This window comes from Lithobates pipiens, unplaced genomic scaffold (assembly GCF_037356315.1).
Source record: "Lithobates pipiens isolate NorthernLeopardFrog02 unplaced genomic scaffold, aLitPip1_a1.2 Scaffold_19, whole genome shotgun sequence".
Taxonomy (NCBI): domain Eukaryota; kingdom Metazoa; phylum Chordata; class Amphibia; order Anura; family Ranidae; genus Lithobates; species Lithobates pipiens.
Window position 1 is genome coordinate 118,914,666 of NW_027507764.1, and position 15,350 is coordinate 118,930,015.

Sequence of the window (15,350 nt, forward strand, 5' to 3'; positions counted from 1 at the left end):
CCCCTGTCACCTGGTATGGACTTAAAGGGGAAACCCTATGCCGAAAAAACGGTGTGGGGGTCCCCCCATAGTCCATATCAGACCCTTATCCGAGCATGCAGCCCGGCCGGTCAGGAAAGGGGGTGGGGAAGAGCAAGTGCCTACCCCCCGAGCCGTACCAGGCTACAAGCTCTCAACATGGGGGGTGCTTTGGGGAAGGGGGGGCCCTGCGGCCGCCGACCCCAAAGCACCTTGTCCCCATGTTGATGTGGACAAGGGCCTCTTCCCGACAACCCTGGCCTTTGGTTATTGGTGTCTGCGGGCGGGGGGCTTATTGGAATCCGGGAGCCACCTTTAATAAGGGGGCCCCCAGATACCGGCCCCCTACCCTATGTGAATTAGTATGGGGTACATTGTACCCCTACCCATTCACCTGGTGAAAAAAAGTGTAAATAAAAAACACAACACGTGTTTTTTAAATAATTTATTGGACAGCTCCGGTGGTCTTCCGTCTTGGGGGTCTTCTCGCCGGACTCCCGGAGGATGCTGGGACTGTGACATCATAAGGGGCGGGGTCACCATGTGAAATCACCCAGTGACCCCGCCCCATGTCCCTATATAAGTTCTAGCACAACGCGTCCCTGCCATTGCGGCCAGAGAGAGCGTTGTGTCAACATTGCAAGGGAGGAGAAGAGAAGAAGAGAGGAAAGAGGTGGCGACAGAAGACCGGGCCACCGCTAGTAAAAGAGCTATAAGAAGATAGCAGAGGCCCGGCAAGAAGAACCGAAGAGGGGGACGGTAGACCAACGGAGCTGTCCAATAAATTATTTTAAAAACGTGTTGCATATCATAGCATTTTTTTCACCAGGTGCCTGGGTAGGGGTACAATGTACCCCATACTCATTCACATAGGGTGGGGGCCGGTATCTGGGGCCCCCTTATTAAAGGGGGCTCCCGGATTCCAATAAGCCCCCCACCCACAGATCCCAACAACCAACGGCCAGGGTTGTCGGGAAGAGGCCCTTCTCCTAATCAACATGGGGAAAAGGTGCTTTGGGGTGGGGGGCCGCAGGGCCCCCCTTCCCCAAAGCACCCCCCCATGTTGAGGGCACGCGGCCTGGTACGGCTCAGAAGGGGGGACATTCGCTCGTCCCCACCCCCTTTCCTGACCGGCCGGGCTGCGTGCTCAGATAAGAGTCTGATATGGACTCTGGGGTGACCCCCACATAGTTTTTTTGGTATAGGGCTTCCCATTTAAGTCCATACCAGGTGACGGGGCTAGCGAGGTGCCAAGCTCGCCGATGGAAGCAGCGACATTGACTTCCTGCGCTAGTCCTGTCTACCTGGAGCCGCGTTCAAAATGAACGGACTTTTCTCCGTGTGTGGGTAAGTCCGTTCATTTCAAAAGCCAGACTTTTGGAAAGAAAAAGTCCGCCGGACCCAACACATGGGCGGATTGTCCGGCGGACTCTGGTCCAAGTCCGCTGGATAGTCTGATCATGTGTACAGGGAATTAGGGAACAAGGCAACTCTGCTTCTAAAACATTATCCCACTAATCATCACCCAAATTGCCCATGTCTTATTCCTATTTCTCCTTAGCTTTGCAGGGATACCCCTTTAATACTGGCTCAGCCCCCAGACTCTGGGTTGTGGACAGGAAAACCCCAATGACAGGCTTTTTTCCTTTCTGGTATAGTATCAAATGTTTATATTGCAGTTATTTTTGGATATACTGCAATACTAAAAACCACAATATTTACATCAAAATGTACTATATTTACAATTAAAGGTTTTATATATATATATATATATATATATATATATATATATATATATATATATATATATTGTTTTCATAAATAAATACACATTTAAAAAATATATATAATGTATTTAGTCAGGAAAATGTGATGTAATAAAGATTATTCATGCAAAACAAAAATAAAGTATATACAACCCCTGACAAAAGTATGGAATCACCACTCTGAAGTGAATGTTCATTCAATTGTTTAATTGTGTAGAAAAAAAACATACCTCAAAGCTATTTTCATTTAAAATTCTAACATTCTGGCTTTAAGAAACACAAAAAGCTGTAATCAATTGCAACCATTTTTTCAGATCAAGCAAAGGAAAAATATATGAAATCACTTAATTCCGAGGAAAATCTGATTCCATAATTTTTGCCAGGAGTGGTAAAATGCCAGTTTATACTTGTAAACCAGAAAATTTATAAATACAAAACTGGGCCAAAATGTATATTATCCTTTGATAATTGATGCTTAATGCCTTTATTTTTTGCTCTATAGCCATTTAGATCAATAGCCATTTAGATCTAACGAAGAAGCAGATGTTTTGAAATGTTATCTCCATGTTCTAACGTCACTTCTGTTGCGACTTCGAGTGTGTTCCATGCTGGTTCCGAGGTGACAAGACTAATGTCCGGCATGTTGTTCCTCTCCTCTCGTGTTAACATCTACACACCACCATCCACGGGGGACCCGCAGAGTAACCACAGTATTATACTGTTATATGCCTATTGATCTTTATATTTATATTAGTGTGAGTAGCTATTTGCCTGATTTTAATTAAATATACCATTTGTTGGATCTCCTGCTGCACTTCGTTTTTGGCGCACCTTGTTTTTCTCCTTTTATGTTTTAACACTCTGGTTATTGCTCTTTGTATTTCTAAATAAGCATAGCTGACATTATTCTTCCTATTACTCAGCATTAATTGATTAAAGAATATGAAGGATTTTCATTTATTTATTGTGCTCAGAATTTAGGGCTGGTTCACACATCTGAACCTGTGATTCAGTTTGGTGCGATTTTCAGCCCATTCATTTGAATAGGCTGAAATTGTAATAGATCGCAACAAAAGTGATGCATGTAGTACTTTTAACAATGCACTGCAACTGGATCACATCCATTACCATGTGATCTGGTGTAAGCAAATGCGCTATATTTTCTATCCTTGTTTAGGGTGTCGTTTGGAACAACTTGCCACCCCCAGACTAGACACACAATGCATTTTAAATGGGGTTAGGGAGACATGCTTGGAACGCGGTTTTCCCTCACCACGTTCTGGTGTGAACAAGCCCTAAAAGTACACAGTAACATACACACACAAAATTGTGTTGTATTTAGTTTATTGTATTTAGATCATAAACATTTATGTAACAAATTCTGCAGGAGGCCAGATGCATACAGAGGCCCCAAAGGTATGACCAATGCTATAACATTGAACATTGAAAAGTGTGGGGAAATGTGTCTTGGCTAGATGGCATAGCTGATGAAATTGACATCACATGTCCTGACAACTGCAGCAAAGCCACTCCATTTACCGTGCACCTCCTCTGACATTATACTGGGTCCATACAGTGGTGGCCTCGATCTTTTGACTTCTCCTGGGTCTCCCCCAGATTTTCCTGGAGCAAGGTGGGGGCGGCATGCTTAGACTATCTGCCACACCAACAGTGGTTGTCTGTGGATTACAATGTGTTCAGGCTTTTTGACTGCTGCTGTTCTGATGTTAAAGAAAATAAATATAAATAAATCCTCATGTGAGTAGTTGATATTGATATGCATTATTAAATGTGTTATTAAATGCAGGGGCATAGAGGAAAATTCAATCCACAATGCAATCTACATACAAAAAATAGAAAATGTCAGAGGAAGTACTATGTGCAAAATAAGAACCCTCGATTTCAATTTCATAAATGTATCTTAAAAATCCCACTGAGTGCACATAAATGGCAAATGACAGCTTTGTCAGTCAACTATCATTCTGACTGCTAAGTGCCAGTTCACACTACAACGACTTGGGATCCGACTTGTACGTCCTCATTCTAGTCTAGCAAAGCCTATATCTGACTGCAGGCTGTTCCTGGTGTACTTTTTCTAGTAAACTTCAGCCGGTGTTTTGCTAATAAAATTTTACAGCATATCTGGAAGGCCACCAATGAGAGGCAGATGCTCACAGGCCACTAAAAGAGAGCAAGCAGGCTCTGTGTCTACAGCCAACAGTGCTGGTCATGGACATGGTGCATCCTCAGCATGTGGCCATGGGGCACACTGGTCCTTTTTTTAGTAGCTGGCCGTGTTGATCTACAACATGCAGAAGAGTTTGTAGAGTGGATAACATAAGCCCCGTACACACGAGCGGACTTAAGTCCGAAGGAGTTTCCAACGGAGTTCCGCCGGAGTTCCGCCGGAGTTCCGACAGAGTTCCGACAGAGTTCCCTGGAAATGGACTTGCCTACACACGATCCCACTAAAGTCCGCCCGTCTGGTACGCGGTGACGTACACCAGGTCCGACGAGACTATAAAACGGAAGTTCAATACCAAGTGCGCCACCCTTTGGGCTCCTTCTGCTAATTTCGTGTTTATCTTGTGTTAGTAGAAGTTTGGTGAGAGACGATTCGCGTTTTTCAGACTCGTATTTTTCAGAACGTTTTTCACTGCTTTTCAGTTTGTGCTTGTGAGGTTTGTATCTGTTTTTTAGTGCGTGTAGTCAGTTCGTCTCTGTATTTTGCAGTGCGATCTACTGCGCTCGCTGACTTTCAGCTCGCTCTTCACAGGCCTTGCTGTTCTTCAGTGACTTCTGTTAAGTTTGTTCTGACAAGCCGACCGTTTTGAAGCCATGTTGCGTGTACGTACTCGTCGTCGAGTTCGTGCTTTGCTTGTGCTTGGTGTTGTAGTTCATTCTTCAACCCAAGAACAGTCCGTGGACGGGGTGTTGAGGAGTTCATGGACGAAGAATTGGTTGCTCCAGCGTGACCAGTTCTCGCACATGCCTTTGCTTCGTGAGATCCGGGAGAATAATCCTGATGATTTCAGGAATTATCTCCGGATGACGGACCCCGTTTTTCACCATCTGCTGGCTTTGCTGAGCCCTTATATCAGCAGGCAGGATACCTGCATGCGGCAAGCCATCACTCCGGAGCAGAGGCTCATCGCCACGTTGCGCTACTTGGCGACAGGGAGAAGCCTTCAGGACCTGAAGTTCTCGACAGGCATCTCCCCCCAGGCTCTGGGGATCATTATCCCAGAGACCTGTTCTGCCATCATACAGGTCCTGCAGGAGGACTATATTAAGGTAAGATTTATCATTTAACATCACATTTTATTGTCTTTAATGTTTGCTAATGCCTTGTATTTCTTTCCTCAATCTCTAATTACCATGATTGCAATATGCTGTGAATGTCCCCTTTGTCCTCATGCATGCTGTAATCTTTTAATGCTCCTTTTTTGTCTTTCCTGCATATTTGCCTTCATTAAACCTCACCAACATGCTATGGTAGGCCCATATCCACCTAGTCTAGTCACTTAAAATGTCTTTTGTCAGCTCCATTCTATTGCTTTATCCTAAAACCAAACATTTAAAGATTATTCCAAATGGTCTGTGTCCCCTTAACTGAATCCCCCCCCCCTTAATAGTATCCCAAATGGTCTGTGTGTCCTTTAACTGGATCCCCCACTTAATATAATTCCAACTAGTCTGTGTGTCCTTAAATTAATGTTGAATTATATATTGTATTTTTAACCCACTTCAACCCTAGAATGATTTTCCCCCTTCCTGACCTTCAGCACTTTTTTGGGTGATTTGGCAGTGCGTTGTTTGAATTGACAATTGTGCGTCCTTGTAACATGGCTCCTCCTAGTAAATTATCTTCATTTTATTAGCACAAATAGATGTTGTATTTGGTTGTCTTTGATCACCTCTGCTTTTTGATTTTTGGTGATTAACCACCAACAAACCCAAAATGCATTTTTCAAAATATGCATTATTTTTCACTTTTCGCTCTAAGAAATATAGGCACAAAAATATATCACCCTGATTTTTTTGGACATCATTTTATGCCGATACGTATTCTTAGTAAACAAATGTGTTAAAATGAATCGCAATAAGCGTTTATTGATTGTTTTGTGCAAAAGTTCTATCGTTTCGTAAATATGGTCTATTTTGCTGGCATTTGTAAAATCTTGCCATTTTTGAAAATAGTAATGGCGGTGCTAACTGTTTTTTTTTTTTCTTGTGACTGCCACATTATGGCGGACACATTGGCCAATTTCCATACATTTTTGGGACCATTGTCATTAATACAGTGATCAATGCTGTAAAAAATTGTATTGATTACTGTAAAAATGTCACATGCAGTGAAGGTGTTATTAAGCACAAGGGAGCCGAGGAATGGTTTAAAGTGTGTTCTGGGTGAGTGTTTATTAACTGTCTGGGGGATGGGCTAGCAGTGACATGACCCTGATCACTGCTCCCAATGACAGGGAGCAGACAATCGGTGTCCTGTGACTAGGCAGAAGCGGGAAAGAAAGTTTGTGTTGTAATGTACAATGTTTAATGTGCAAAAGTACTTTTTTTTTTTTTTTTCTGCTTTGCCTCCCCAGTTTCCTTCATCGCCACAGGAATGGCAGACTGTGGCATCCCATTTTGCCACCCGTTGGGACTTTCCGAACTGCGGTGGTGTGATAGATGGGAAGCACGTCCACATTGTGCCACCACCCCATTCGGGGTCATACTATTATAACTACAAGGGGTTTCACAGTATTGTGTTAATGGCGGTGGTGTCGGCACAGTATGAATTTCTGTATGTGGACGTGGGGAAGAATGGCCGGATGTCGGATGGAGGAGTCTTCGCCCAGACGGAGTTCTACCGCCGTCTACAGACAGGTGGACTGGGATTGCCACCTGATTCCGAGAATGTTGAGGAACTCCCCTTCGTGTTCATAGCTGATGAGGCTTTTGCTCTGGACGACCACGTCATGAGGCCATTCCCCCAAAGAACCCTCACCCCGGAGAGGAGGGTTTTCAACTACCGGCTGGCCAGAGCGAGAAGAGTTGTGGAAAATGCGTTTGGAATAATGGCCAGCCGGTTCCGTGTTTTTCTGACTCCTATTAACCTAGCCGAATACAAACTGAACCATGTAGTACTTACGTGCTGCATTTTGCACAATTTTTTAAATAAAAACTCGACAAATTATTTATCAACAATAGTGCCTGAGGCTGGACTTGGTCCGGAATCTCTGACAGGCCTGGATACTGGCCGTACTGGCTTGGCCCCCCAAAGTGCCCGTGAAGTTCGGCAAAGATATGTCACTTATTTTAACGGTAGGGGGGCCATTGCAATGCCACAGAATATTTAATTTTTAAAACCATTAAAATAATAAAAGAACATCAAATCTGAATTTTGTTTTCTTGCTTGCTTTTGGTTTGTGCTGTTTCCTATGTTATCCTAGTGCACTTGTAGTGCCAAGTGTATTTTCATTAATTAAATAAGGCCCATTGTCACTGGATACACAAAATCACTTTTCCCAAACTGGTATTGAGCATTGAAAGAATACGCCACACATTGTTGATTGTTCAAAATTTTAATTTGGCCACATTCACATGTGCCATTGAATATTTATTTATATAATTTTTTTTGGTTAATTTAACTTTCTTTGCCAAACATTTTTTCTTTTCCTTTTTTTTAGAATTTTTTAAAAACTTTTTTTTTTTTGGTTTTCTTTTTCTTAAAAAAATATGAAAAATGTAACAACAATCAGCCACAATATTGATAATTTAGGAAGTAACAATCTTTTAAGTAAAACAAGGGAAATTAAGAACATGATCGATATTATGGAGAAACGGATTATATTCTCCCCAAAATATCGATCATGTTCTTCATTTCCTGCTGCATATTGTCAATCTGATTCTTCATGAGATCCAGGCTAGTTCGCATGGCATCTATTTCCCCATTCCAGACCATTATCTGGCCAATCAGCCTTTGTGCGCTGTCACTGGAAAACGGGGCCCTTTCCACAACCAGAACATCACCTACAATAGATGGTAAAAATTGGGTCAAAAAATATGCAGTCATACATGGATTTCAACAAGCTGGGGTGTCAGACACTCACCTGGTGGGGTGCCCATCTCCCCTACTTCCTCCACCTCTCCTTCCTCAACCTCTCCTTCCTCGACATCCTCGGGGGGGGGGGGGGGGGCACTGGTGCTTGGAAATGTGTCGCTTTCCACAACCAGAACATCACCTAAAATAGATGTAAAAACATGTGTTTTGAAATATGCAGGTATACATCGATTACCTGAAGCTGTGGTGTCAGACACTCACCTGGTGGGGTGCCCATCTCCTCTCCTTCCTCCACCTCTCCTTCCTCCACATGCACATCCACGGGGGGGATGGGGCTAACCTCACATTCATGCTGGCAAGGGTGGCGGTCCCTGGGATCCTGCTTTGTGAGTCTTTTCTCCCCTATGAGAAATTAACAAACAAAAAGGTATACTTTAGCACACAGATATTTAAGACCAGAACTAGGAAGATGAAACCTTGATTAGAAGTCTTGTACAATTGTCGGTTTATGAAGAGATGCAAAATATGAAGACATGATAAATCAATTCACTTTGCCAAAAAATACAATAATTTGCTTGTTTGCCCAAGTTTCACACCTGCCCAACCCCCCCCCCCCAAGTATACCAAGGAACCCCGTGTGGTTTACCCTAATAAATGTTCTCTGGTGTCCCACACTTTTGCTCATGAGTGCAGATGTGTTTTTAGCCAGCTGCCAAGTGTCCTCTCCTTCAATTACACTGAATGTTCTTTTCTAGTCATTGTATTTTGAAACACATCTAAACCACAATGTCCTAATCTTTTTTTGGGTCCTAAAAATTACACAGCAAAAAAATGCGGATTAAACCCTGTATCATAAACAAGGTTTGCCACGAACAACTTACGAGGGTTTGTTAATAACGATACGATTATTACTGTATCCAACATGAAAGCAGCAATTTTTTACATTGTACAAAGGTAAAGCATATGGATCAGTATGCAATAATCATAAAATAGGAACACACGACAAGTACTTACTTTTTTTAAGAACTTTCTTGATCCTTCTGTATTGATCCGGCTCCCTCAATTTAAGGTCGGATCACCGTTTCCTCAATTGGTCCGTCGTACCCCAAAACGATTGTGCAGGGTCTTAACTACTTTGGCCATGATTCTGGCCTTGCGCAAGTTCGGATGGGTGTATGGTCCATGCTTGCCATCATAATCCTTACTTCGCAAGATTGCCACCATCTCCACCATCTCTTCAAATGCCATATTTGAGGCCTTAAATCTCCTCTTTCCGGATTGGGACGTTTGTGGCTCCGGGGATTCGTGACTACTGGAGTCGTTAATATCAAGCACCTGTTGTGTTTCCGCCATGTTTCTCCTACTGCGCACCGTAGAGAAAAGGGGGCGGGAAATATTCTTGGAAAAGAACGTCATGGGCGGGCAACGCAGGCGTGGTTCTACGCGTACGCACTGGATCTTACGCCAAAATGCACATGTCGTACGTAAGTTATGTGCGCAGAAAAGGGCGGGAAAACAAGAACTTGACTAAAAGAACGTCATGGGCGGGCAACGCAGGCGTAGTTCTACGCGTACGCACTGTATATAATGACAAAATGCACATGTCGTACGTACGTTATGTGCGCAGAAAAGGGCGGGAAAACAAGAACTTGACTAAAAGAATGTCATGGGCGGGCAACGCAGGCGTAGTTCTACGCATACGCACTGTATATAACGACAAAATGCACATGTCGTACGTACGTTATGTGCGCAGAAAAGGGCGGGAAAACGAGAACTTGACTAAAAGAACGTCATGGGCGGGCAACGCCGGCGTAGTTCTATGCGTGCGCACTGTATATAACGACAAAATGCACATGTGGTATGTTCTTTTGCGAAAATAGGAACGGAAGTTGGGAGCAAGCAAAACGAAGGTAAGTTTAAACAAATTCCCCAAATAAGTGGCAGATCCTGGGGTCTATATTGGGCTAAGATTAGGAGAGTCTGAGCTAACATTATTGTTTTTGGCTTGTGTATTGTCTTTCAGAAAAATGAATCAGAAATTTAAGGATCCTGAATTTTTGAGTCTATTTATAGACAAATACAAAGAGCTGACAAATCTGTGGCATTCCAAGCACATTGATTATTATAATAAACCAGTAAGGAGGGCAACACTGGAGAAATTTGTGACATTTGTGCAGCCTTGGATCCCAGAGGCAGACGTGGACTTTGTGGAAAAGAAAATTCAAATTTTGCGAAATATGTACCGAAAGTAGAATAAGAAAATCGAGAAATCCAAAACATCAGGAGCAGCACCAGGTGCTGTGTATGTACCCAGGCTGTGGTACTTTGACAAATTACGGTTTATTGGCGACCAGTGTAAAGCCAGGGAGTCGCTTTCAACTCTTCCCTCCACCCTTCCCTGCAGCATTCCCTCTACCTCAGCAGAGGCTGATGAGCAAGCTGAGCCTTCCATCCTGGAAGAAGCGGATGCACCCAGCTGGAGCCAGGTATTTTGTTACAATAAATAGTGATATTCATAATATTAATGATGTTAACTAGATGTTATAATTTAAACGCTATTATTGATGTTAAAAAAACCTACAAATTTTGACATATCAATTTACAGTAGTAGCCACAAATGTTTGTCACCAGCAGAAACAAGAAATAGTGGTGTCATAATGATACTCTTATATGTATTAACAGAATTTTGAAGTCAGGAGCTGAAAAATGTTTATGATTGATGAACAAAAAACTAAAACAATGTCCCTTTTTTATACACAGGATGAGCTCCGCCAGGAGGAAGGTGTGGAAAGTGGCAGGCAGGAGGAGGCTGGGCCCACTGTCAGCCAGGAGGTGGCCGGGCCCACTGTCAGCCAGGAGGTGGCCGGGCCCAGTAGAAGACTGACACAATCACAGGTGCCTCCCCTCCGTCTTCCAGCAAAAAGGCCAAAGAAAATGACAGTAACACAGGAGGAATCCCTGCGCCTCATTCGAGAGGCTACTAATGTGTTAAAGAGCCCCCCTGAAGCTGAAGAGGCCTATGGCTGCTACATCGCCAGCCGTCTACAGCAATTGGAGATGGGCCAACGCCTCCAGTGTGAGAGACTAATTTTCTTGGCCTTGCAGAAGGGGCTGAGTGGCGAATTAACTGCCACCAGCGATATTGTGGAGCAAGTTCCTCCTGTTCCTCCTCCTCCTCCTCCTCCTGCCACAAGTACACCACCGGAGACACAGCCTCCCAGGAAGGCTACAGGGAAGTCTGCAGGGAAGGGTGCAGTGAAGGGTGGAGCGAAGAGAAGAAGGTGCTGACCTGGCTTCACTCTGGTCTGACCAAAGACGCAGCCTGTTGTACCACAGCCTAGGGACATATATACCATCTGCTGCTGCTCTTGATGTCTGGGATTCTGGGACCATATTGTATTTCGGAATATTTGAATTTTCTTTTCCACAGAGTTTAATGTTTGCCCTGGGGCCAAAAGGCTACACAAATGTCACAAGTTTCTCCAGTGTTGCCTTCATTTTTTTTTTGTTGAACCAGAATAAATGGATATTTTTGTTTGAAAATATAATTGCCTATGTGTTTTTTGGTCAAATACATTTCTAAAAGACAATGTGAAATTAACAAGGGACACTAACCTCCTTGAGGTTACAAACAAAATAAAAATTTTATTGTGGTAACTTGTCACCAGAATAAAAATAAAAAGGTTATTGTGGTAATGAAAAACACACAAAAAAAATAAAGGTTTTTGGGGTTAACTTGACAGAATAATTAAATATGGAGATCACAATAAAAAAAATGGTAAAGAATTATACGAAAAATATGGAGGAAAAAATTACTAAAAAAAAAAAAAAAAAAAAAAAATATTAATGAGATGGGGCTTTAAAATCAAAACAAGATCATTCATGAGATGAGGAGAAATAAGACAGAAATGTGTTTTGTGAGAACTCTGTGAGTGAATATGAGCAGCAAAGCAACTTCGTTCTTATAGCATTATAAATAAAGACTTCGTTCTTCTAGCATTATAAAGAAGATGCGCTACATTTAAATGAGCACAGAATTTGCAGCATGACGAATGTGCTACTTCCAATACGAACTGGAGTTTTACAAGACCGAGCACTTCCGTCTCGTACTTGCTTCAGAGCATGCGTCGTTTTAGGTCTGTCGGAACAGCATACAGACGAGCGGACTTCTACATCGGAACTGGGTCCGACGGAGTTCCGTCGGAAAAATTTGAAGCATGTTCCATTTTCTAAAGTCCGTCAGACTTTGGAGAATCAAAAGTCCGTTGCAGCCCACACACGATCGAGTAGTCTGACGGACTCAGTCCGTCGGACTTTGGATGTTGAAAAGTCCGCTCGTGTGTACGCGGCATAAGCCATCCTCATCCTCCTCATCCTCTGTCACCCAGGCTCAGAGCAGTTTTCCTGCCAATGCAGCTGCCAAAGCAGCCTATTTCATCAGCTCAATGTCATCAGTCACTCCATCCCTAGCCCCACCATCATCCACGGAGGATTCCCCAGAACTGTTCGACCACAGTGTTGGGTACATGCTGCAGGAGGATGCGCAGAGTTTTGAAGGCTCCCATGATGGAACCCAGGTTGAGGAAGTGAGGAAGGCAGTAACGTGAGCCCAGAGAGGGGGTGCCCAAGAAGGACAAGAAACTGGCAGTCATGTGCCACCAGCGGCAGCATACTGCCAGGTTTACTCCAGTGACGAGGAGGGAGGGTATGATGAGGTCACTGGCTTTACGTGAGTGCCTGATAGAAGAGAGGAGGAGGAGGCACATCTCCAACAAGGCAGGATGCCCTCCAGGGGCCAGCTTAAGGGCAGCCATCCGACTGCATCACACCGTAGAGCTCTGCGTGTCCAGGGCACTGCTGACTCCCGAGTATTTTGAAAAGTTCTTTGGTGTGGGCCTTTTTTTATACGTGTTCAGCAGATCGCAGCATTGCTGTTTGCAACATATGTCTGAAGCATATCAAGCGTGGCCAAAACAGCAGCCACTTGGGCGCCACATACTTGACCAGACACTTGACGACCTCCCATGCAGTCTGCTGGCAACAGTACTAAAAAGACCCACACCAAAGAACAAGGCCGACCTCTCCTTGCTCCTCATCAGCTGGGATCTCCAACTCCACTACACCTTCAGTCCTCTCAGAAACCAGCACTGAGAGGAATGAAGGTGTAGATTTAGGTGTGCCAAGTACTTGCGGAAAATTTGCTACAGTGGTGTGAAAAAGTGTTTGCCCCCTTCCTCATTTCCTGTTCCTTTGCATGTTTGTCACACTTAAGTGTTTCGGAACATCAAACCAATTTAAACAATAGTCAAGGACAACACAAGTAAACAAAAAATGCAATTTGTAAATGAAGGTGTTTATTATTAAAGGTGAAAAAAAATCCAAACCATCATGGCCCTGTGTGAAAAAAGTGATTGCCCCCTAAACCTAATAACTGGTTGGGCCACCCTTAGCAGCAACAACTGCAACCAAGCGTTTGCGATAACGTGCAATGAGGCTTTTACAGCATCCTGGAGGAATTTTGGCCCACTCATCTTTGCAGAATTGTCCTAATTCAGTTACATTAGAGGGTTTTCGAGCATGAACGGCCTTTTTAAGGTCATACCACAACATCTCAATAGGATTCAGGTCAGGACTTTGGCTAGGCCACTCCAAAGTCTTCATTTTGTTTTTCTTCAGCCATTCGGTGGTGGACTTGCTGGTGTGTTTAGGATCATTGTCCTGCTTCAGAACCCAAGTTCGTTTCAGCTTGAGTACACGAACAGATGGTCGGACATTCTCCTTCAGGATCTCTTGGTAGACAGCAGAATTCATAGTTCCTTTTATCACGGCAAGTCTTCCAGGTCCTGAAGCAGCAAAACAGCCCCAGACCATCACACTACCACCACCATATTTTACTGTTGGTATAATGTTCTTTTTATGAAATGCAGTGTTCCTTCTACGCCAGATATACTTGGACACACACCTTCCAAAGAGTTCCACTTTTGTCTCATCGGTCCACAGAATGTTGTCCCAAAAGTCTTGGGGATCATCAAGATGTGTTGTGGAGAAATTGAGACGAGCTTTGATGTTCTTTTTGCTCAGCAGTGGTTTTCTCCTTGGAACTCTGCCATGCAGGCCATTTTTGCCCAGTCTTTTCCTGATGGTGGAGGCATGAACGCTGACCTTAACTGAGGCAAGTGAGGCCTGCAGTTCCTTGGACGTTGTTGTGGGGTCTTTTGTGACCTCTTGGATGAGTCGTCGCTGCGCTCTTGGGGTAATTTTGGGCGGCCGGCCACTCCTGGGAAGGTTCACCACTGTTCCATGTCTTTGCCATTTGTGGATAATGGCTCTCACTGTGGTTCGCTGGATTCCCAAAGCTTTGGAAATGGCTTTATAACCCTTTCCAGACTGATAGATCTCAATTACTTTCTTTCTCAATTGTTCCTGAATTTCTTTGGGTCTCGGCATGATGTGTAGCTTTTAAGGATCTTCTGGTGGACCTTACTGTGTCAAGCAGCTCCTATTTAAGTGATGCCTTGATTGTGAACAGGTGTGGCAATAATCAGGCCTGGGTGTGGCTAGAGAAATTGAACTCAGGTGTGGACAACCACAGTTATAGTATGTTTTAACAAGGGGGGCAATCACTTTTTCACACAGGGCCATGATGGTATGGATTTTTTTTCACCTTTAATAATAAACACCTTCATTTACAAATTGCATTTTGTGTTTACTTGTGTTGTCCTTGACTATTGTTTAAATTGGTTTGATGTTCCGAAACACTTAAATGTGACAAACATGCAAAGGAACAGGAAATGAGGAAGGGGGCAAACACTTTTTCACACCACTGTATGGCTACACCGACATCCGATTGTAGCAGGCAAATTTCCCTACTCCAGTTGCTAAACCGTCAAAAGAAATTCAGTTCCAGCCATCCACATGCTCAGTGGCTGAATGCTAGCTTGGCTAAATTGCTAGCACTCCAACTGTTGCCTTTTCAGCTGGTAGACTCTGCCCTCTTTTGTGAATTTGTGGAATGTGCAGTACCTCAGTGGCAGGTTCTCAAACGCCATTTCTTTTCACAGAAGGCCATTCCAGCTCTCTATCGGCATGTGGATGGCAATGTCTTGGCCTTGTTGCACAGGGCGGTCAGTGGTAAGGCACATATTATCGCTGACTCATGGTCCAGCAAGCATGGAGAGGGATGTTACCTTTCTTTCACGGCACACTAGGTAAGTCTGATGGCAGCTGGGAAGAATGCAGGACAGTGTGCAGTATTATTGGAGCTTGTTTCGCCACCACGCCTCCAAAATGCTAGTAGTGGTGATTCTGCCACACCTCTCTCCTCCACCCCCTCCTCTTGTTCTTCCTCTAAGGCCTCTTCCTCTGCACATTTCTCCTCTGAACCAGCAGTGCTCCGTAGGCATTGAAGGGGCTACGCAAGCACTCAGGCAAAAAGATGCCATGCGATGCTTGAGTTGGTCTGCTTAGGGGACAGGAGCCACACTGGGGCAGAGATTCTGTCAGTG